Source organism: Pantherophis guttatus, chromosome 6 (genome assembly GCF_059756535.1).
Source record: "Pantherophis guttatus breed Tessera chromosome 6, ASM5975653v1, whole genome shotgun sequence".
In the NCBI taxonomy this organism is placed as follows: Eukaryota; Metazoa; Chordata; class Lepidosauria; order Squamata; family Colubridae; genus Pantherophis; species Pantherophis guttatus.
In genome coordinates this window covers 57,658,277-57,681,942 of record NC_142068.1, presented here as the reverse complement: position 1 = coordinate 57,681,942, position 23,666 = coordinate 57,658,277, and positions in this window count along the sequence as shown.

Genomic DNA, 23,666 nt, shown 5'->3' with positions numbered 1-23,666 from the left:
TTCTACAATTATTTACCTTCTCCATGCTTCATTGGTATGGTTCCTTCATTTGTGTTTTCATGGACACAAAGGTGGAGAAAGAAGGTAGGAACTGTTTCTTTTCTTAAGTGCCTCAATTTAGGATCCATGTTGTGAGTGCAACAGTAAACTTTTATTGCAGAGTAAAAAAAAAAAGTCACCTTTTCTTCATTTTCAGACTTTGATAAATATGATTATACTACATCAAAAACAACCTACAAAGAAGATACAGTACCAAACATTTCATTCATAGAGTACTTAAAGACAGTACTTATAGAAACAAAGTTTACTCCCACATAAAGTCTTTTCAGTTTACCCAATTTACTTTGCATCTGTGTATCTTTATTAGTTAAAGGAAGAAAAGGTGGAAGAGTCAGGGTATCAAGGTTCCAAGTAACACTCTCAACAAAAGACAGCTCCAAGGCTTGAGTTTCCTCAAAGTTCCTTTTTATTGAAGATGTCATATTGGCACATCTGGGAAAACCTGAATCTGAAAGTTTCCAGGTTTTCCTCATCCAAGTGAAAGTTCAAGTCCTTGCCCAGCACCCACATGTCCATCACATGGTTCAATCATTCACAGTCCAAACTGGAGACACCTCCCAATAATCTGACTCCATATGCCATGTCCTTGACTCTCTGAGAAAGAAATGTTATTTTGACTACATATCACCCATACTCTATGCAATCACCCCTCCCGTTTTCCCACAGATGAAAATGTGGTAGGCCTGAAGGCCCAAATGTAAAAGATGGCCTCCAGGTCTGACACAGGGCTTCATTCAGTATTTCAAAACAAGATCTTCTTTTTCATAAAGATGACTGAAAGCAAATGTTTTGTTACGGTGGTTATACATATTTCTTTTTCAGTATCACAATCCCAAATCTTAATATTTTTTCTGAGTTGTGTTAGCATTTCTCTTTTTTAGATTGGATCACTAATACTTTCACAGCCCTTAGGGTTTAACAAACTGGCTATGCTTCAATGTCTTCAATTGTTTGCCAGTTGCAGCCTTTTTAACATAGGATTAACTTAATTCCCAGATTAATTTCATTTTAATTGTTAATGCTAGGATATATAACCTGCCTTATTCTAATAAATAGAAATACCAGTATAGGCTTTGGCTGTGCTACGATTTCCATAATTCCTATATTAAAAGATGCCATTACATGCCCTACAAATTCAAACATGTACAACATGACCGAGTCTTGAGTTTTAAGCATTTTCCTTACATTTTAAGCATAATCTGCATTGGAAGCAGCAGAGAAATCCCAGGTCTCTCCTAGATACTTTGCTATGAAAGGTAGTCCTCAACTTACAACCATTTGTTTAGTAACTGTTCGAAGTTACAGTGGCACTGAAAAAAGTGACTTATGACCATTTTTCACACTTACAACCATTGCAGCATCCGCATGGTCACATGATCAAAATTTGGACAGTTGGCAACTGATTCAGATTTATGATGCTTAGAGGGTCATAGTGATCCCCTTTTGTGACCTTCTGACAGGCAAAGTCAGTGGGGAAGCCAGATTCACTTAAGAACTGTGTTACTAATTTAACAACCATAGAGGTTCACTTAATAAGTGGTTCACTTATCAGAGCATTCATTGTGAGAAGAAAGGTCATAAAATGGATCAAAGCTCACTTAATAACTGCTTCACTTAGCAGTAGAAATGTTGGGCTCATAATTGTGGTCATAAATCAAGGATGACCTATATTGCATACTCCCAACAGTTCTCTTTTGTTACCACTAGAGAGATCAGTGTCAGTTCCAGTGCCCAGCAAGAGAACACCATGCACGCACACAAACACACACACAGCTTAGTTCTTCAATGTTACTTAAACTCAGGGGGGGAGGGGGACTTCTGGGTTGGAATCTTTTCAAAGAAGGGATCATTGGTTCATAGACTAAACTGGGAAACCAACATCATCCAACTTAGAAGTAAGGAGAAATTTTCTAACACTGAGGACAATTAATTAATTCATTGGTTAGCTCTAACTAACCAATGGATTAGCTTGGTTCCTAGAGTTGTAGGATCTCCTTCATCGCTGGAGATTTTCAAAAATAGATTGGACAACTATTTGACAGGTCTTCTGCCTTGAACAGGGAGATGGACTAAAAGACCTCCAAGATCCCTTCCAGCCCTATGATTCTGTGTTCCGTGTTCTTCCACAATCTAAATGTGTAAGTATTTATTTATTTATTTATTGGTTTGATTTATATGCCGCCCTTCTCTGGAGACTCAGGGCGGCTTACAATGCATTAAGCAATAGCCTTCATACTTTTGTATATACCTGCTTAGTAGGGCTTTCCGGCCCCCCTAAGCGGTGTTCTTTTTTTATACAAAGTCAGTTTATTGCCCCCACAATCCAGGTCCTCATTTTACCTACCTCGGAAGGATGGAAGGCTGAGTCAACCTTGAGCCTGGTGAGATTTGAACTTGCAGTAATTGCAGGCAGCTGGTGCTACTTAATAGCACTTTAGTCTGCTGCGCCACCAAGGCTCTATGTATACAGTACATCCAGAATTTTATAAGTATTTTTAATTTATGAAATAAATGAATAATTAAATTATAAAATCAATTTAAAAATTATTCTACATGCTTTTTTTTTCTTTAAAAATGAACCCTAATGACAATTTCTTCATGCAGTACAAAATTTACAAAAAGAACAGAAGAAAGGCTGCTTCCTTTTGGTGCTTGGATTTGACAGCAAAATCATTGTTAGAGTTGTGCAGAGCTCTGAAGAGGCATGTTACTTTGATGAAGCTTCAACTGAAGCACCCTTCACCCCAAATTGTCTCATCAAAGTGAATCTTTACACCCCAAGTTGCTAATATATTACAGATTTATTATTGGAAGAGATGCTTCAACTGACTTAAAAGAAAGGCTACAAAACTTGTAGAAGAATTGTGCAGAATTGGAACAGGTTTGTAATAATGATTTTTAAATGGGTATATAGCAGGAATGGGCACTTATTAAATGTTTTTTATTTTTAATTTTGATGGCCTCCAAAGGTCACAGAAGTGTGGCAGTAAAGTGATAAACATAAAGCACTGGACTTACTTTATGTTTATCGCTTTAGATGTAATGCTTAACACCCCATTTTAGGGCTTAACATTTCCATTTTAGATCTTAATACACTTATTTTAACTTTTACAACTGTGAGACAATTACATTACTGATGGATGCTGAATGTCAATGGGGCAATTCTGTGGATGTACAGAAGAGGATTTGGCAGCCATAATATATGCAGGAACAATCTAAAGAAGACAGGTGTTCCAGCCACTTAAAATAACATTGTGACATTTATTCAAATGTAATGGGAGGCTGCTAATTTCCATATAGCATATTTTTGTCATTCTGGTCAGACAAGAGATGTCGTGATATCAAACATGAAAAAAAATAATTCATGGAACTTTGATGCAGTTTGCATAATAATCTCCAAATATATAGTTCTTATATATTTGTGTGCATACATTAACCCCATCCTCTTTCTAGGATGAGGAAGTTCAGGAAACTGGATAGTACTAATTTCCTTCTAAAAGTTTAGAATATAACCTAGTTACATAAAGCAAAACTAAAATATAACTTAGTTTCGCTTTGCCCCTTTGAGTCTTATTTTAGGTTTTGGCACAGAATTAAAATCTTGCATTTCATCGGTATGAAGATGACTTGCCTCTAATTCTGAGTGTGCTGATTTGGAGATTTATCAAGATTTTCTGGCTGAGAGGCTGCTGGCTTCCCAACAATGGGATAATAGTCCATCACATTCCTGCCACATTCCAATTTTTATAAATCCATTATTTTTCCTGATATCTTTTGCTAATTTAACTTAACATTAGGAGGAAATTCCTTCCATGAGGCCTTTCAAATTGGGGGATTTGGACAGTCGTGGAAAGTGCAGAGAAGTAGAGAGATGTGCAAAAGAAAAACAGCATCAGCAAATTCCAAATAATAAAAATACTCTGATAACACAAAAAATATTTGCTTGGTAATAGTACTTATAAAAAACAACTTGGAATGTTAGTTGACTGCAAATGAGCATGAGTCAGCACTGCAATAAGGCTGCAAAATTATAATTACAACTTTAGGCTAAGTGACAGTAGTTTTCAAATCAGAGGACAGTAATCATTCCATGTAACTCTGCATTGGAGAGGCCCAACCTTGAATACTATTTTCAATATCAGATGTCAAATTTTAAGAAAATTTCAGAGAAATGATTTGAACAAAATCTAGACAAAGTAAACAGAGAAGATCAGGGTGCTGGAAACTAAGTCCTAGGAAGGAGCTGTGCAGGTAAGAAAAGACCAACGATGGAATAAAATAGCACTCCTCAGATATCTCAAAGACAAACAGAAAATGAAGGCAAGTTCTTCATCTTTCCAGGTTATGGAATAAAAGAATGAAGTTACCAGAAGGTAGTTTCTGATTGAACCCTAGTAAAAAAAATCCTAATGGTAAGGACAGTTAAATTGTGTGACAAATTACTTAGAGTCTTGGTGGGGTTCGTTTTTTACATGCATCCAAATGGGCAATAGACATCCATTTATCATGGATGCTTTAATTTAGATTTCTGAGCTGAGCAGGTGGTGGTCTGAATGGCCCCCTTCCAGCTCCATGATACTATAGTAAAGCTCAAAAGCATTACCTGAACAAATTATAAAAGAACCTGAGACTAAAGAAGAAAACAGAAGACTCTTTCACAAGGGAAAATAACTTTTAGGAAATTGGAAGACATGTTTCTCTACCCTGCTACTAATGAAATGCATTTTATACACTTTATTGATCTGGTGGAGTTAAGATGAGGAAAATATTGGTCAGATAATTGTGTATTTCTCCAGAGAAGTTTTCCTTCTCCATACATCGATCACTACCCTAGACATCTGTCTTCCAGCTCTTCGTTAATTTATGTAGCATTGCTCAGTTCTTTTTCATTTTTCACTACCATTTTGAACTAAGAATTCTGCCTCTTATCTTTTATAAATGTTTACATGCTACCTTTTTAGAGAATTAAGGCTAGAACTATGAATGACTATGGATTAATACTGTAAAATATTAACTGAGGCCACATTGGGAAATGAAGGACAACAGCTAAATAATCCGTGAATATGGAGGTGGTGCAGTGGTTAGAGTGCAGTACTGCAGGCTACTTCTGCTGACTGCTGGCTGCCTGCAATTTGGCAGTTCAAATCTCACTAGACTCAAGGTTGACTCAGCCTTCCATCCTTCCGAGGTGGGTAAAATGAGAACCCAAATTGTTGGGGGCAATATGCTGACTCTGTAAACCACTTAGAGAGGGCTGTAAAGCACTGTAAAGTGGTATATAAGTCGAAGTGCTATTGCTATTGCTAATATGGTACATAACAAAGCAAAAACTGCTGAAGCTATACCTAGAACATTTTTCCTTCTTAAAGAACATATTATAGGTAGTCCTTGACATACAGCAGTTTATTTAGTGACTGTTCAAAGTTACAACGGCACCGAAAAAAGTGACTTATGACCATTTTTTCACATAACCCTTGCAGCATTTCCATGGCCACATGATCAAAATTCAGACGTTTGGCAACTGACTCATATTTATGACAGTTGTAGTGTTTCGGGGTGATGTGCAGACTTCTGACAAGCAAAGTTAATGGGGAAGCCAGATTTACTTAACAACTGTGTTAGTAACTTAACAGCTGCAGTGATTGACTTAACAAGTAGGGCAAGAAAGGTCATAAAATGGAGCAAAATTCACTTCCCCATTGACTTTGCTTGTCAGAAGATCACAAAAGGTGATCACATGACCTCAGGACCCTGCCCACTGTCATAAATATGAACCAGCTGCCAAGCATCTGAACTGTGATCATGTGAGCATGGGGATGCTGTAATGGTCATAAGTGTAAGTCATTTTTTTCCAGTATTATTGTAATTTAATTTAATTTAATTTAATTTAATTTAATTTAATTTAATTTAATTTAATTTAATTTAATTTAATTTAATTTAATTTAATTTAATTTAATTTAATTTAATTTAATTTAATTTAATTTAATTTAATTTAATTTATTTCTATGCCGCCCAACTCCCAAGCGACTCTTGGGAGTTTGTAACTTCAAAGGGTCACTAAATGAACTGTTATAAGTCAAGCACTACCTGTACCTAATTCATAAAAGTTAAATTACGTGTGAACCAAGAGATCTGAAATCTCTCTCTCTCTCTCTCTCTCTCTCTCTCTCTCTCTCTCTCTCTCTCTCTCTCTCTCTCTCTAGAATGGACAACTTGCCACAGCCAACTTGCTGTGGTCAACTCACCACGGTCAACTCACCACAGCCAACTTGCTGCAGCCAAGTCACCATGGCCAATTTGCCACGGCCAACTCGCCATGAGATAATTTAACAATTCAATTTAATTATTTAAAATAAATAAAAAATTAACTTTTGTCATTCACATTTCATTCTGTCCCTCCTTTTGTATACTTTCTTTAATGATTTTATTCCATCATTTATTTGATATTAGTGTAACTCTTTTCCCGCAGCAAGTTATTCCGTGGTAAATTGGTCTCAGCAAGTTGATCATAGATCAGTCTCTCCCTCCCTTCCTTTCTCTCTCTCTCTCCCTCTTCCTCCCCCCTCTCTCTAACACACACACACACACACACACACACACACACACACAATACTGGGAGATAGGAAATCAGGATGCCACTGTCTTTATTTAGGATATTACTATTGCCAAATGCTTCTTATTAGAGATGGAGAAGAACCTACAATCTGTATTGTGCTGGGACTAAGAATCTGTGTGCAATCTGAGAATCAAGATTATCTTCCACATCCTACACCTAATTGAAATGCAATTAATTGGGCAAGGCAATTTTATTCGAAGCTAGTTTGCAGGAGCCATTTCATGCTTTCATCTGAATATGAAGGCTGCTGGTTTCTACCCTTCCTATCTCCAAATATATGAACAGTTTCCACAACCTCCACCAAGAGGAAATATTTAATCTGATTGTTTTCGCAGTTCTGAAATATATATATACATATATATATGATTTTACTCCTGCTCTTATCAAGGAATGCTTTTTTCATTCCACACAACATTGATAATTGTTGTTTTTTTTTCATGGAAGACAGAGTACTTGACAAATTGTCATTTGCACTCATGAAAATATGTTACACATTGGGCTCAGAGGGTCTTTTATTTTATTTCTCTTGGTAGAAGAGAAAAAATAGCGAGGTTTGCAAAAAACTATGAAGGAACAGAACCTGATTAAATGTATAATGATCTTGATCTGATTTTTATTTCTTGTATTCTATAGCATTTTGGTAGGCAAGGGGAATTTTTCTTCTTAAATTGATTTAATGGATAAATGATATGTTTAGAATTGCATAGTAACAGTTATGGTCCTGTGAGATTCTTGAATAAATTGTTTTGTTAATGTCTTGTTTCAAAAAAATCCATATTTTAATAAAGTTCATACAGCAGCATGACTGTGTATTTGTATTTCTGTATTTTGTTGACTGACTAATTTAAATATTCATTTATTGGCTAAAATAATTGTTTCATATGAAGCAGGAAATCTAATTTAATATTAACATAAATAAAATAAAACCTGAGTGAAGTTTTTTTAAAAATAAATGTTGATAAATATTATTTATATATTTATTTTTATTTTATTTATTAATTTAATTTGTATACCGCCCTTCTCCCAGAAGGGACTCAGGGCGGTGAACAGCCAAAATTAAAAAACATACAAATGCAAAAGTTAAGATAATTAAAAGAATTAAATCATTGGCTACCCAAATTTAAAACCCCAAATCCATAAAATTTAAAATCCCAATTAAAAACCATTTAGGCTAGGCCGGCTTGATGAAATAAAAACGTCTTCAGGGCTTTACGGAAGGTCCGGAGGTCCGGGATCAATCGTATTCCAGGAGGCAGCTCATTCCACAGGGCGGGTGCCCCCACAGAGAAGGCTCTTCCCCTGGGGGCCGCCAGCCGACATTGCCTGACCGACGGCACCCCGAGGAGGCCCTCTCTGTGAGAGCGTATTGGCCGGTGGGAGGTTATCGGTAGCAGCAGGCGGTCTCGCAAATACCCTGGCCCTAAGCCATGGAGCGCTTTAAAGATGAGAACCAACACCTTAAAGCGCACCCGGAAGACCACCGGGAGCCAATGCAGCTCGCGCAGGAGAGGTGTTACGTGGGAGCGCCACGTCGCTCCCATAATCACCCGCGCGGCCGCATTCTGCACCAGCTGGAGCCTCCGGGTGCTCCTCAGGGGGAGCCCCATGTAGAGAGCGTTACAGTAGTCCAGGCGTGACGTAACCAAGGCATGAGTGACTGTGCACAAGGAGTCCCGATCCAGAAAGGGGCGCAACTGGCGTATCAGGTGAACCTGATAAAAAGCCCCCCTGGCCACGGCCGTCATATGCTCTTCTAAAGACAGCCGTGTGTCCAGGAGGACGCCCAAGTTGCGAGCCCCCTCTGTGGGGGTCAGTGACTCGCCCCCAATAGCCAGCGATGGCACCAGCTGGCTATACCGGGACGCCGGCATCCACAGCCACTCGGTCTTGGAAGGGTTGAGCCGAAGCCTGTTCCTCCCCATCCAGACCCGCACGGCCTCCAGACACTGGGACATCACTTCGAGGGCATCATTGGGGTGGTCTGGGGTGGAAATGTACAGCTGAGTATCATCAGCGTACAGATGGCATCGCACCCCAAAACCACGGATGATCTCACCCAGCGGCTTCACATAAATGTTGAACAGGAGCGGTGAGAGGACCGACCCTTGCGGCACCCCGCAAGCAAGGCGCCTCGAGGTCGACCTCTGCCCCCCTGCCAACACAGACTGCGACCGGTCAGAGAGATAGGAGGAGAACCACCGCAACACGGTGCCTCCCACCCCCAGTCCCTCCAGCCGGCGCAGCATGATACCATGGTCGATGGTATCAAAAGCCGCTGAGAGGTCTAACAGGACCAGAACAGAGGAGCAACCCCTGTCCCGAGCCCTCCAGAGATCATCCACCAATGCGACCAATGCCGTCTCCGTGCTGTACCCAGGCCTGAAGCCGGACTGGCACGGATCTAGATAGATGGTTTCATCCAGGAACTGTGGGAGCTGTTGCGCAACCACACTCTCCACAACCTTCGCAACAAAGCGAAGGTTGGAGACCGGACGATAGTTAGCCAAAACGGCCGGGTCCAGAGAAGGCTTCTTGAGGAGGGGCCTCACCACCGCCTCTTTCAAGGCGGGAGGCAAGAAACCCTCTCTCAGAGAAGCATTTATGATCCTCTGGAGCCAGCCTCGTGTTACCTCCCGGGTGGCCAGTACCAGCCAGGAGGGGCACGGGTCCAATAAACATGTGGTTGCGTTTAATCTCCCCAGGATCCTGTCCACGTCCTCAGGAGTCACAGGGTCGAACTCATCCCAGGTAACATTCTCAAGACCAGCCTCAGTCACCCCGCCGGGATCTACCCAGTCAGAGTCCAAGCCTTCCCGAATCTGAGCGATTTTATCGTGCAGATACTGTGCAAAATCCTCAGCCTGCCCTTGCAAGGGGTCCTCCCGTGCTCCCTGATGTAGGAGGGAGCGGGTCACCCTAAACAAGGCGGCTGGGCGGTTATCTGCCGATGCAATAAGAGCGGAAAAGTGGTTACGCTTTGCCGCTTTTATTGCCACTAGATAGGTCTTAATATGAGACCTAACTAGTGTTCGGTCGGATTCGGAGCGACTCGCCCTCCAACCACTCTCTAGGCGTCTTTTCCAGCGCTTCATCTCCCTCAGCTCCTCGGAAAACCAAGGGGCCGGGCAGGTTCGGCGTCGGGTCAGAGGCCGCAAAGGCACGACTCGGTCCAGAGCACCGGCGGCTGTCCTATCCCAGGCAGCCACCAGATCTTCAGCCGAGTCGTGTGCCAGAGTTTCAGGAACTGGCCCAAGCTCCCTCTGGAACCTATCAGGATCCATCAGGCGCCTGGGGCGGAACCACCTGGTCGGTTCCGCCTCCCTGCAGTGGGGTGCAGCGGTCGAAAGGTCCAGTCTCAGGAGAGAATGGTCCGACCATGACAGGGGTTCAATAACTATATCCCTTATATCCAGACCACTCCGCCACTGACCAGAGATAAAAACCAAGTCCAGAGTGTGTCCTCCCGCGTGAGTGGGGCCATGAATTAATTGTGTCAGGTCCATGGCTGTCATGGAAGCCATAAACTCCCGAGCCATCCCAGACGCCCCACCGGTAGATGGCAGGTTGAAATCCCCCATGACCAAAAGTCTGGGGGTATCAACCGCCACCCCGGCAATAACGTTGAGAAGCTCGGGCAGGGCCGCTGTCACGTGGCAGGGAGCCAGGTACGCGATCAGCAGGCCCACCTGCATCCCACAAATATAACCAAAGATTTCTTTTAATATACAAGTAGTCCTTGTTTAGCAACTGCCTAGTTTAGCAACATTTTGCAGTTATGATGAAAAAGTAACTTTACAACCAATCTTCACATTTACGACCTTTGAGGTCTGTAAGCAAAGGAAAGCTGAAATAGGATCATTAGCACAGTCCTGGTTTCACTTAGCATTCCTTTCCCTTAATGACTGTCTTTCTTATCCCAGTTGTGAATGCTAAATGAAAATGTTTTAGAAGTATCCCTTCAGGTCTCTGAAACTTCTCAATGTTGACAGACTTCTATGTGACTTTTATAACCTTCCGTCCATCCCTGGCTTCCTAAACTCTTCCAATTGTCCTACAAATAGACTGGTAGCAACTTTATCCTCCAGGATATGAGAGACAAGGGATGGGATCGTGATAGAAATGATGAGCAGGCTTCCTTTACACCAGGGGTCTCCAACTATAAGACTTGTGGACTTCAACTCCCAGAATTCCCCAGCCATCCATTCTCCAACAAATTGCAGTGCATCGTCTGAAACCCAGGTGTTGCAACTAAGTGAAGTTTTGTTTCTCAGTTAAGATCTTATTTTTCACGCTGGACTTCAATACCGTGTGGAGTACGCTTCACACTTTTAATCCTTGTTTGGGAAAGCTGTGAAACAACCCTCCAGTAGATGTTTTCTCTTGATGTAAACAGCTAAATACACCAAACTGTGGAATTAGAGACCTACTGGCCTCATTCAAAAGTATAACAGAGAGTTTGACCTTCGTCAAATGCTGTTTTCCAACTTTGATTAACTGGGAAAAAAATAGAATTTTCCCCTGAGTGTGCTAGCCTATTAGAAATCTGAAATGTTACCATGCTGTGGTCTAAATGCTTGAGGTTTCATTTTCCTGAAAGGGCAATCTAAAAGGGCAGCTGACCGATTTCTTCAGGTTATACGCCATGCCCTTTTTCCACCGAAGATAAGCAGCATAAATGATGGTGTGACTTCGCCGTTTTTAAGCAGCCCTTGTTCTTTAACAAGTTAGCCTTCAGTCTCTTATGCAGACTGAAAAGAAAACCATTTTTAAAAAAGGACACTGTGGAGAGAAGTGGTATATTCCTCATTGCCTCGATTTAAGATCTCAATATACTAATTGTTAGAAAGTGACGCTTCATTTGACTCACACGATACAGGAAATCTGTATAATCTTTAGACAGCATGATTAGAGCCAGCCTAAGCAAATTAACACAAAGTTGATACCATTTTATTCTCTACACGACTGGAATTAGGCTGAAGTGCCCTAGAGGCAGTTCCCTGATTAAGACTTTGCCAGCTTAGATTTTGGCTGAAGCAAGTCCATTGGGGAACTTCCTTACTCTCTCTCACCTTGCTGGATAGGTTCCCTTCCATTCCAAGAAGACAAATTAATGTTGATTTGGCATATCTTGATCTCACCTTATCAGCACTATCTGCTTTGGGAGGTCTTGATAAAACTCTGGCTGAGCTGAAGGAAAGGGTTTCAGATTTAGATATCCAAAATGACAGAACGAAATTCTCCTATCCCTTTCATAGCATAATCACTTCTCTTGCCTGGACTGTCCTTAGATATTTCTTTAACACCTTGTATGCTCTTCATAGAAAATGATTTAATCTGTCTTCAAATGAGGTGTTACATATTAGGGCAACAAATGGTAAAATATATGTCTTTCCTATGAAAGCTAAATCTGCTCCTGTTCAGATTTGAAGGTAGAATCTGTCTCACATGTGCTATTAAAATGTCTGTTCTGCATAGGATAGCAATCAAATCTAATACTTCCAATTGTTAACAACTCTAATTGCCATTATGACAAGGACTTTGTTACCCTTCTCCTTGGTGTCTACTCTTCATAAGCCTCTAAAAAGATTGCCACATTTTTATCAATATCTGTAACTGGTACAAGCCATTTGATTCCTCCCTTATGTTCTTAATGACTAGCTGTTAATTATTTTAGGAGTTTCTTGCAATTTTTAAAAACTCCTTTTTATAGCTATTGTATTGCTGGCCCTTTTCTTGTTCTGAACTCATTCAGTTCCTGACCATTTCTTTCTTTCTTATTTTCTAAATATTATTTCCTGCCTTTTTCCTCAGAGCTGAAGGCAGTCTATGTAGATAACTCCCTTCATTTAATATCCACAATATCAACTTTGTAATGCAAGTAACTTGCCAAAATTACTCCCTGGGTTTCTCTGGCTAGCGTGCTTTTGATCAAAGATTACATTTGGAAACCAAGAACTCATAAATATTATAGGATGTTTACATTATGCCAAACTATAAAAAACTTCTAGTGAATCAAGCTTTCTATGAGACCAGCCAATCAGTGATTACTTCACATGTACTGGACTGCTTCATCCTGCTTCTTCAAGTATGTGCTTTAATCATTTCATCCTCCCCTCACAAATAATTGTTTCCTATAATTTTGTGCTCACCATGGTCCCAAATTCTCTTACTTTCAAAATTCTTGAGAGAAGCAAAAAATTGTTACAGCTAAAGAATTGTTATTCATTATGTAATCATACCAGCAAAGAATTATGACAGCATGTCAGGAAGCGGCTGTCAGGGCAAGCCAAGAATTGAGTGCTGAATGAATGCTCAGATTTCTCCTTCGAGCAGAAGAAGGTGATTTGCCATTGTTACTAAAACAGCAGTGATAATTTGAAGCAGAATATCTCACTCATAGATACTATAGCACTAGTCCCAAGGTACAGGTAGTCCTCAAATGAGCCCAAAATTTATGTTGCTAAGTGAGAAATTTGCTAGATGAGTTTTTTTTTTTTTAATTTGATTTATATGCCACCCTTCTCCGAAGACTCAGGGCGGCTTACAATGTGCTCAGTAATAGCCTTCATCCTTTTGTATATTTATACAAAGTCAGCTTATTGCCCCCACAAACTGGGTCCTCATTTCACCTACCTTAGAAAGGATGGAAGGCTGAGTCAACCTTGAGCCTTGGCGAGATTCGAACCCTGCAGTAATTGCAGGCAGCTGGTCTTAATAAGCTTAATAACAGGGTGCCTTAAACCCCTGTACTACCAAGTTTTGTCCCATTTTACAACTTTTCTCACCACAGTTGTTAAGTGAATCACTGCAGTTGTTAAATTAGTAACATGGTTGTTAAGTGAATCTGGTTTCCCCATTGACTTTGCTTCTCAGAAGGTCGCAAAAGGGGATCACATGACTCCGAGACACTGCGACCGTCATAAGTGTGAATCAGTTGCCAAGTGTCCGAATGTAAATCATGTGGCCATGGCGATGCTGCAACAGTCATAAGTGTGAAAAACAGAGTTAAGTCCCTTTTTTCCCTTTTTTCAGTGCTGTTGTAATTTTGAATGGTCACTAAATGAACTGTTGTAAGTCGAGGATTGACTGTACAGCATATTGAAATTGCTTGCAATGGTAAGTTGCTAACTAATAAAGTTATGTGATCAATAGTTATTTTGCTGATGTTTCACGGCTGTGCCTTCATGTGGAAGATCCAAGGTATTTTTCCCCCGTCTTTCTGTCATTGAGAAGGTTATAACAATAGAAATCTATAGGCAAGTCTATGCATGTGCCTTTAAGTCAGTCTGGACATCTGGTGATTGTATGGAAAATTCCTGTGCTTTTCTTGCTAAGATTTTGCTAGAAGTGATGTGCCATTGTTTTCTTCCTGTGAGAGTGACTGGTCTAAGATCACCCAGTTGTGTCTAAGGTAGGCCTAGAGCTCACAGCCTTCCAGTTTCTTTAACCACTACACCACACACAAGGACACAAGATAAATTATGAAATCAGAATACTTAAAAAAAATCCCATTCCCAAAGTGGTCTTATGGCTGGGATATAGACGTATCATTATAGAACCCACAAAAAGAAAAAGGCTGAAGGGAAAGTTAACAGACAATAGAGACTGCCATCACCAAGAACAATTGGAAGGAAAGAGTGGAAGAAATCTAAAGGTTTGTATGGTTGGGGGAATTACAGTGAAAAGACTGAAGGTCTGAAGATCAGTTAATTCATTTATAATGTTTTACAGTCCACTGTGTTCACTCAAAAACAGGTAAGGGATACCAGCCACAAAATTCATTTGTATGTAAATAAAACTTGTAGCACCAAATTGTAATCAAGGTGTATTAGATTACAATTCCCATAATCTTAAAGAATAGTATTGTGTGCCTTCACTTTACTCCAGAACTCTGTGTAATATGTAGTCAGTCAACACTATATATATTGTATTAGTGTTAGGACATGTAGTACTGTTCTTTTCTAATCTACTGACCATGGAAACGGAAGCATCTTAGCCCAAATGAGCATTTTTAAAGTGACATAATTATTTTTTATAGGAACCAATTAAATAAAAAATTAAAATGCTTCTGCCTGGAATGTTTCCATATATTAATCACCTGTGGCAGGAGGACTAATAGTAAAAGATGTTAGTGGTAAATGAAATATAGAATGTGGGTGTCAATCTTCTATAGGTAGCAAAGATTAACACAGCAAAAAAACCTCTGCCACTTACTGTATTTATTGCTTTTTAAGAAGCCACGAAACTTATTGTTCTTGTTATAAGATGTTGACACAGCTACTTCTTTAAGAGTGGCTTAAGTGTAGGTAGAAAGTGTAGTTTCTTCATGATCTGTAGAGCTTTTGATTAAATTCTGAAAAGGTACTTTAGATCTTGTGAAGATATAAACATAGCATTTCTCTGCAACTCCTTAGACTTTTTGTGTCTTTTCCTGGGAACATTATCTTGCTAAATGATCCTGGAAAATGACCAGATTGATTTAAAGAATTTTCAACAAGTATCGCATTCCACATACTCCAAACAACTTTTCTGGAATCAGATTCAGACCGATGTGCACACACAGCCCTGGTTTTGCATAGGGAAAAAAGAGGGAAAGCAGGGGTGTTTTTTCAGCAGCTTTCTACTTACATTCACAAATATTTATGGTTTATATATAAGCAAAGGGTGTTTAAAGTTCTTATAACCTGAAAATAATTTAAACTCTTTAAAAGATTTTTAACTCATTTTCCTTTGTCAAAAATATTTATTTGTGCTCTTTAGAAGGCTTAGCATAATTGATAAATTAATTCTATTCTCAACCCCTGGAGCTTTTTTGATGTATTTTTAATGTTTTAATTTATCCCCTGCAGTTATATATTATATTTTAAGCTACAGTAAACTGCCCAGAGAATCTTGTTTTTGAGTAATAATTACAGTTAGTAAACACATACATATATAATCCCTTCTATTAATGAATCCAAAGTTACATGCCATACTTTGAGAGTAAATAATGATTCCAAAAAGTTTCCATTAAATTGTGGAATGCACTCTCAAGAGGAGCAGAAATAGTTTATCTTCTTCCTTAATCAGACACAATAATAATATCAGCAGGTTTTTAAAAATAATTGGATTAATTGATTGATTCAATGAATATAGCTGCACATCTCACATCTGCAACTCCAACTGTCTAACACAGTTTGTTCTAATGATGATATGCACTGCTGATGTTACCTAGTTTGGCTAATGAAATGTCTACAAGAAAACAACCAAGCTCAGAGAGCACCAAGGACTCCTCGTAGTTTCTTCTGCTGCTTCATTTCTTGGAATTCCTCTGTGATCCATGCACAGAGTCTGCACAGGCACAATCAATCTAAGGCTGTTGTCCCTTCTCGTTTCAAGTAGAGATGAAAGCCTCAGATAAACTGTGTATCAGAGTCTAAAGTAATGTAAGAGGCTTTCCCAATTAAATATGTCCTCCCTGTTGCAGTGAGGAATGGCTGCAGAGGTCTCCAAAGCTAACAGAGAGTCATATGATGATAACAGAGTAACGGAATTAATTCTCCAACTCATAGAAAGATAGGAACTGGGGAGATGTCAACTTTTTAAGGATAGATCAAGAAGTGGATACCACATGTGTTCCAGGGATGTTACTTTATTGCTTTGGGTATAGTAACTGAATTCTGAAAAGCCTGTCAGAGTTTCTTCCTGTCTTATCTCATACTAAAGAAAATCAAACATAAGTTTCTGTAATAACTTTCGGCTATTCAAATGGATGCCCTGAAGACTCATCTATGAAATTGGCTATTGCATCAAAGCCTAAAACAACAATAACCTGCTTTTCAATGCCTGAGAGTTTTGTATCAGTGGTGGGTTGCTACCGGTTTGCCCTGGATTGGGCAAACCGGCAGCAGCAGTGGCGGGAGGCTCCGCCCACCCACCCAGATGCTTCTGTGCATGCGCAGAAGTACCATGCATGTGCGTGAGCGTGCGAGTGCACCTGAGCGAACCAGTAGCAACGGGATTTGGAACCCACCTCTGTTTTGTAAACAGAGACAGGGACAAAATGAACATGTCTGTTGTGGGCTGTCTGAGCTTTTCTTAATTGTGTGACGGAGTTGCTGACTTCTTGGGAGGGAAGCCTGGGAAGGCAAATCTCTGGAGTAATGCAGGCTTACTAAATGACCTGCAGTTCCTCAGCAACTTGAAATCCTGTTCAATTTTCTCTCTACTCCACCTTTCACTAAACTGAATCAAGGCAGGCCTATTTTGAATTTCTTTTCCAAACTCACTTTAGCCTCTGAACTAGTAATCACTTTTCCAACTCCCTTGTTAATGGCTAATTCCATCTTCCCTCCCTTAATGGCTCTTTCATATCTTCCACATCAGCTCTAAATTCTTTTATAGAAGAGGAGGAGGGCAAGATGAGGGTTGTCTGCAAGTTGATAAATCTCCTTAAGCTGGCAAACTTTGTACAACTTTGTACATCAGGAAAAAGAGTGAACAACCACATAGAACAAATGATATAGGTCTTTCCAAAACTATCTCTTTAGCTTAAATGTTTAGAAGACAAAATTGAAGACTGGGTTTCCTGTGAAACTCTGAGTGGAAGAGTCCTGATGGTTGCCAAAGGATAATTGCCGAGGTGGCGCAGTGGTTAGAGTGCAGTACTACAGCTACTTCAGCTGACTGCTAGTTCAGCAGATCAGCGGATCAAATCTCACCGGCTCAAGATTGACTCAGCCTTCCATCCTTCCGAGGTGGGTAAAATGAGGACCCAGATTGTTAGGAAGCAATATGCTATTTAGTATACTGTCTTTGGTGTAAGCCGCCCAGAGTCCTCGGAGAGTGGGTGGCATAGAAATATGACAAATAAATAAATAATAAATAAATAAATAAATAAATAAATAAATAAATAAATAAACAAATAAATAAAATTGCAGAGGTTCATTTCACAGTGTGGTAGGCCCTGAATGTAAAGGTTGGTCAACAGTCCCAAGTATAACAGGTGGTTAGATAAGTAGAGTAGGGAGAACATCATTTGCATATGATGTATTATTCAATCAAGTTTCCAGTTGGTCATGAATTTATCAAGACTAGTAGGCATATCCTACTACCCAGCCCAAATTTTTAAGGTGACAGAAATTACTAAATATCAGTGCTCTTAGATAATCAGCAAACTCCCAATTGCATAAAATAAGTTTCTGAAGATATGAGGAGGGAAAGGGAGAGAGAAGAGAATGGATGGAAGTGAGTAGTGACAAGTTCCTTTCCCCCCTGTACTGTCCCACAATTCTTCAAGTCTTCCATCAATGTTCAAACAATCCTGGATTAAGGCAGGTCATTGTGCTGGGAGCTTTGATGAATTAGATAAATTTGTACTTCATCTGATAGTATATCTTTGAACTGGTTGATTAGGACTTTCTCATTACAGTCCACATTCTAATCCAACCGTGCAATTCTATAGCATATTCATATGCTTAGTTTGTTGCATGCAATAGATTTCACAACTGACTATGGCTTAGAAAATCCTGAGAATTAGCCCTCAGACATGGCACAAAGTAAGCTAAGTGTTCAAAATATGGTTGGCTTAAATCAGAAGAAGTCTTAGTCATGGTTGTCAGTTCTTTGACTAATCACATGGCCTTCATCTGAAGGGATATCCCCTGGTTCAAGGAAATGCATAGTTCACAGAATGAGGCAGGCAGTAAATTTGTTTGGAATTCAACCAAATGTATCTGTCACAGAAATAGGAGCTATTGGCACCAGCTGCAGGTTTAGACTACTGAGAAAGGATTTATTTGTGGTAGTGTTGATTCTGATTCCATTCCACCTATTGGATTAGCTTGTTTATGATCTGGGCTGGTTGGCCCATCTGGACAGTCATTTGGTTCTGTTACAAGAGCAAGTCATCGACAATCTGATTGTTGGTTGGCGGCCATTATGCTAATCTTTGATCTGTGGGCAACATCATTGCTTCCATTAAGGTGGGATAATGAGAGGACAAACAAACTATTTGGCTCCCCTAACCGGAACTCTGCAGTAAATCTGCATATGAATAAACCTGAGTGCATTAAATGAACTTGGCTGAAGTGTTGTAAATATAGAACACAGTGTAGCTAAGTAAGAATCCTTACTGGAGCTAAAATGAAACATATTGAGCAGCTAAGTGTCCTCTTTCAGCATGAGTGGGCAGTTCCTCTCTTGGACCCATGACTATTTAAACCCATTGCTGATGCTGCTTAGTTTTTACATATTTAAACCAGGGGTGAAATGTTCCCGGTTCGGACCGGATCACCCGATCCGGTAGCAATGGAGGCGGTGGTTCGGAGAACCGGTAGCAAAAATCCCTGCCCCCCCCCAGCTGTGCCACACAATCATCAGAAGCTTTTTTTTACTTTTAAAAGCATTTTTTCTACAACTTCTTTGGCTGAAAAAATGCTTTTAAAAGTAAAAAAAAAAGCCTCTGATGATCGCGTGGATCAGCTGGGATCGTCAAAGGCTTTTAAAAGAAAAAAACCCTTTTTTTCTTTTAAATGCCTCTGACAAACCAAGCTGAGTTTTTTAAAAAGCCTCTGCTGATCAGGCAACTCAGCTTAGATCGTCAGAGGCATTTAAAAGAAAAAAACCCTTTTTAAAAAAGCCTCTGCCGATCAAGTAACCCAGCTGGGATCATCAGAGCCTTTTGAAAGCATTTTTTACAACCTCTTCACCGAAGAGGTTGTAGAAAAAATGGTTTTAAAAGTAAAAAAAAAAATGGCCACGCCCACCCAGTCACATTACCCCCCCACCAAGCCACGCCCACAGAACCGGTAGTAACAAATTTTAGATTTCACCCCTGATTTAAACAGATTACTTGTTCTACATTTCAAGTGGTTGATTATTGATATAACTATAATCTGTGCCTGAGAATAGCTAGCTTGGACAATGACCAGCATAGGGAGTTCGTATCAGTACAGGATGGTTGAATTAAGAAAGATACGGTGGCTGATGGGGTGTGATTGGTGAAAACATACCAGCACTGAGAACAAATGTGTTGCGAAGCAAATTATGGAATTTGTATTCTGAACCCTCCGATTCAAATTTTCCTAAACCCTTTTCACATCCTATCCCTAAGTTTGCAAAATTCTTATCTAAAGCCTAAGGCGATAATGTATCATTTATTTTTTCATGCACAGGAAATTGCTACTTCTGCAGAAAGGACATAATACTTTAAGTCTATAGATTACTGAGATGTCGGCACAAAGTGTAGCAAGATAAACATCCCAAATAATAGAAAAAGCAAAAGGGTTAAATCCTGTTTTATTTTTTTTCTAGTTCCTGCTCTTTGAATTAAGTTTTTTTAATGGCTTTTTGGCAAAGAATAAAAACAATTAGTTGATGCACAAATTGCTTTGACAATCTTAGGAATTTCACCTAAGTGAGAAATACTCTAAGTGAGAAATATTCAGAAATAGCCTAACAGATGCTACTGTAAATTAGATTGTTTGAAAGCTCAACATTAATCCCCTCAAAATACATTTCAGTTAATTTAGGAGTTGTCAAAAATAATTTTAAACTGATATTCTTAAATTGTAATAAAACATAAAACTTACACAAATTTTCTGTGAGAAGAATGAATAATACTTATTTATAAACGGCATGCAGGCATTCAAATGTAATAATAGTACCTGAGGTGTTATGTCAACCTAAGAGTAGCCTAAGAATATTTAGAGCTCTAGGCTTTGGAGTAGGGTCAGGTTATGATATCTTGTGTGTGACATAAGATATCACAATTTCCTTTAGGGATCCTTCCATTTATAGAAAATGATAAGCCAATTTCCATCTTATAAATGCTTCTGTTCATCAGTTATACTTGGCTCCAAGCTGTCTGCATTTATTTATTCAATCTGTCTCAAATATGATACAGCTCAGTACATCTGTACCTCTTTTAGAGGCCATCTCATTCTGACAGTGCTGATAGATAACTATGTATTTACATAGAAAATTAAATTTATTTTATTTCAGATTTACATTACAATCAATGAAACTGTGGTTCATTAAATTTGTCCTCCAACTTTCCACCAATTCAGCCATTTATCAGTGTGGCTTAATAAAAATGATGCATTTCTTGAAGAAACCTAGATTCTTGTACATTTCCAAATGGAGGGAATCCCATAACTATAAAATAGATACTGGGCATATCACTCTGTGAGCATTTGCTGCTTCAAAATGGAACTAGTAAGATATTGTTAAAGAGAGCATTTTGACTTTATGTTGGCAGCCAAAATGAGAAATAATAGATAAATGGGCTCAAGCAGCTGAGCTAAAACCATTTAAGAAATTAAAGGTCAAAAGCAGAAATGTTGTCCTTGAAGAAAATAGGGCATCTTTTAGATTCAGGGCAATGGCACATTATATTTCAGTTGCAAAAGAAATATAGAAGTTAATATACATATTGGAACACAGTGGCTCAGCAGTTAAAGACACTGAGTTTGTGCGCTGGAAATCTTACCGCCCAGGTTCAAGATTTGACAACAGGGTGAACTCCTATTATTTGCCCCAGCTTCTGCCCACCTAGCAGTTTGAAAGCACACAAATGCAAGTAGATAAATAGGTACCACTTTGGTGGGAAACCAACAGCATTCTGTGTACCTTTATGTATAGGTACCTTTATGTATCATGCTGGCCACATGATCATTGACTATGGAACTGTCAATGCTGGCTCCCTTGGCTAAAAAAAGAAAGAAATAGCATACAGTAAGTCCTCAACTTATGACCGGTCACTTAGGTACTGTTTGAAGTTACAACAGATTTCTCAAAAGATACTTCCCCCCCATGGTCACATGATGATGTTCTATGTGCTTGGCAACATACTCACTTTTACAGCAATTTGCAGCTCCCACAGTCATGATCATGTGATCATGATTTATGATTTTTTTTCCAGAAATCAGCAATTATTTCTGGTTGTTGGCAAGAAAAAACAAAAAAAAACCCTCCATAACAGACAATGAATTCACTTAACTGTGGCATCTATTTAATGACCATTGCAAAAAATAATATAAAATCAGGTCAATTACATAGGTGCTTCAACTATAACCATCATGAACTATCATGACATACGATGGAAATTCCAAGCTCTGTTATGGTCATAAGTCAAGAACTAGCTGCATTTTCTTTAGATAACAAAATATGAATAATAGCATTTAATTTGCTTGCCAATTTCACTAAGGATTCCTTAGTTTGTGGGTAGGGGTGGCTATTTTCATTTTCTCTATGGTTGCTTAGGAATTCTAGATGAATGTAATTTTCACATAAAGTACTGTCACATTATCCATTCAGTTTTACAGTGACATATACAACAAAATCAAGTTATCATGAAACAGTTGATCATCATATCAACTGCAAATTGTTGACTAAAAAAGATTAGGATGTACCTCCCATTTGGCAAGGGTATTTTTCAACTGAAATTAATTGCTGAGTTGCTTAGCAAGAAACTAAGCTAAATTAGCCCTAAACTGACTGTATCTAGGACAGGGGTGGGGAACTTTTATCTTAGACCAGAGGTGGGGAACTATGGCCCTTTTCTGACTCATGGACTTCAAGTTCCAGAATTCCTAAGCCAGCCTCAGGAATTCTGGGAGTTGAAGTCCAAAATCAGAAAATGGCCATTGTTCCCCACCTCTGGTCAAAGATGAAGTTTTCTATTTTGTGTGTTTGAAGTCCCATACAACCTTTATTCCATTAATTGCCATCTCTAAAAGCTAAAATTCATGCCATATTTAATTGGAGGATGGGGGAAGGGATGCCATGTTTCTGTCGTCAGAGCACAAGTCTGGCAAATTGATATCCCAAAATTACCACATGAAATAAGCATTCCTGCAGCTGAGCAGACGTAGAACTGCAGATATCATTCTGGTCTGCTGTACATTATAAAAATATTGGCCTCAGTATAGCCCACTCAATAAGCATTAGCATTGTTTGCCCACCTAGTCTTTCCTTTTTGATGCTTTGTTAAAATATGCTGCATCCTGTAAAATTCAGCTTTATCATCATTGAAGTGTCACAATTCAGTTGACATTTGGGTGATGGGTCAAATCCATTGTTTGAGGAACTATGTATGAGACACTCAAAGATGGAGGAAAATCGGAGGAACTACATCAGTTGTGACACTGGCAGAAAGGTTCCCCAAGTGCAAAAGAAACAGCATGTCTTAGCTCAGGTTGAAATAAAACATTTCGGCCAAAAGATGGCTTGTGGAAAATTTATCTTGAATGAACGTTGCAGCAGAAAAGGGCTTGCCACACTGCAAGAATGAAATTCGTGGACAATATTTTTTCATTATATCTACAACAGTGACAAGTCTCATTTTGTCTCCAGTCTGTCCTTGCCCTCGTTTTTTTAATGTACCACAATCAGTGCTGCTAAACCAATGCTTTAATGTCAAAGTTGGTTTCCGTTGAAGCTCTGAAGCAGATTAAAGACTAATGGCGGTATTTTGTGCCCCTGGATAAATGCCTAAATCCAATACACATTGGGGATATGAATCTCAGTTTCGATCAAAGTACAAATCACTGGACTATGCTAGCAACAGCCTAACTATATAACAAATTACTAGTACAACTATATAAACAGATGAATCAATAACTCCACCAAATTGTCTCTCAGACTGAAAATAAATGTTCTAATATACTTTTTTCCCCAGTCCGAAAATGGGTGGAGACCAATTTTCAGGTCCTTAAGGGATAATTTAATGCTTTGGGAGTTTTAAGGGGCAAAATAAGTATCTTAAGGGAGCATTTATTTTCTTCAAAGAGAAATTGGCCATCTGGAGAGCAAAAATTAGTAAAAAGGCAGTTATGATTGGAATCAAGCTTCATGGGATTGGAAACTAGAGTATGGGTGGCCATATTCAATTATTGGCTCAAACTATCTCTTCCTTTGCCTCACTAACTATGAGCAATGACTCTTATGCTGCATAGGTGGTAACAACTGAAATTCAATTCTTGGAGTTTTCTTCAGGTCTTCTAATCAG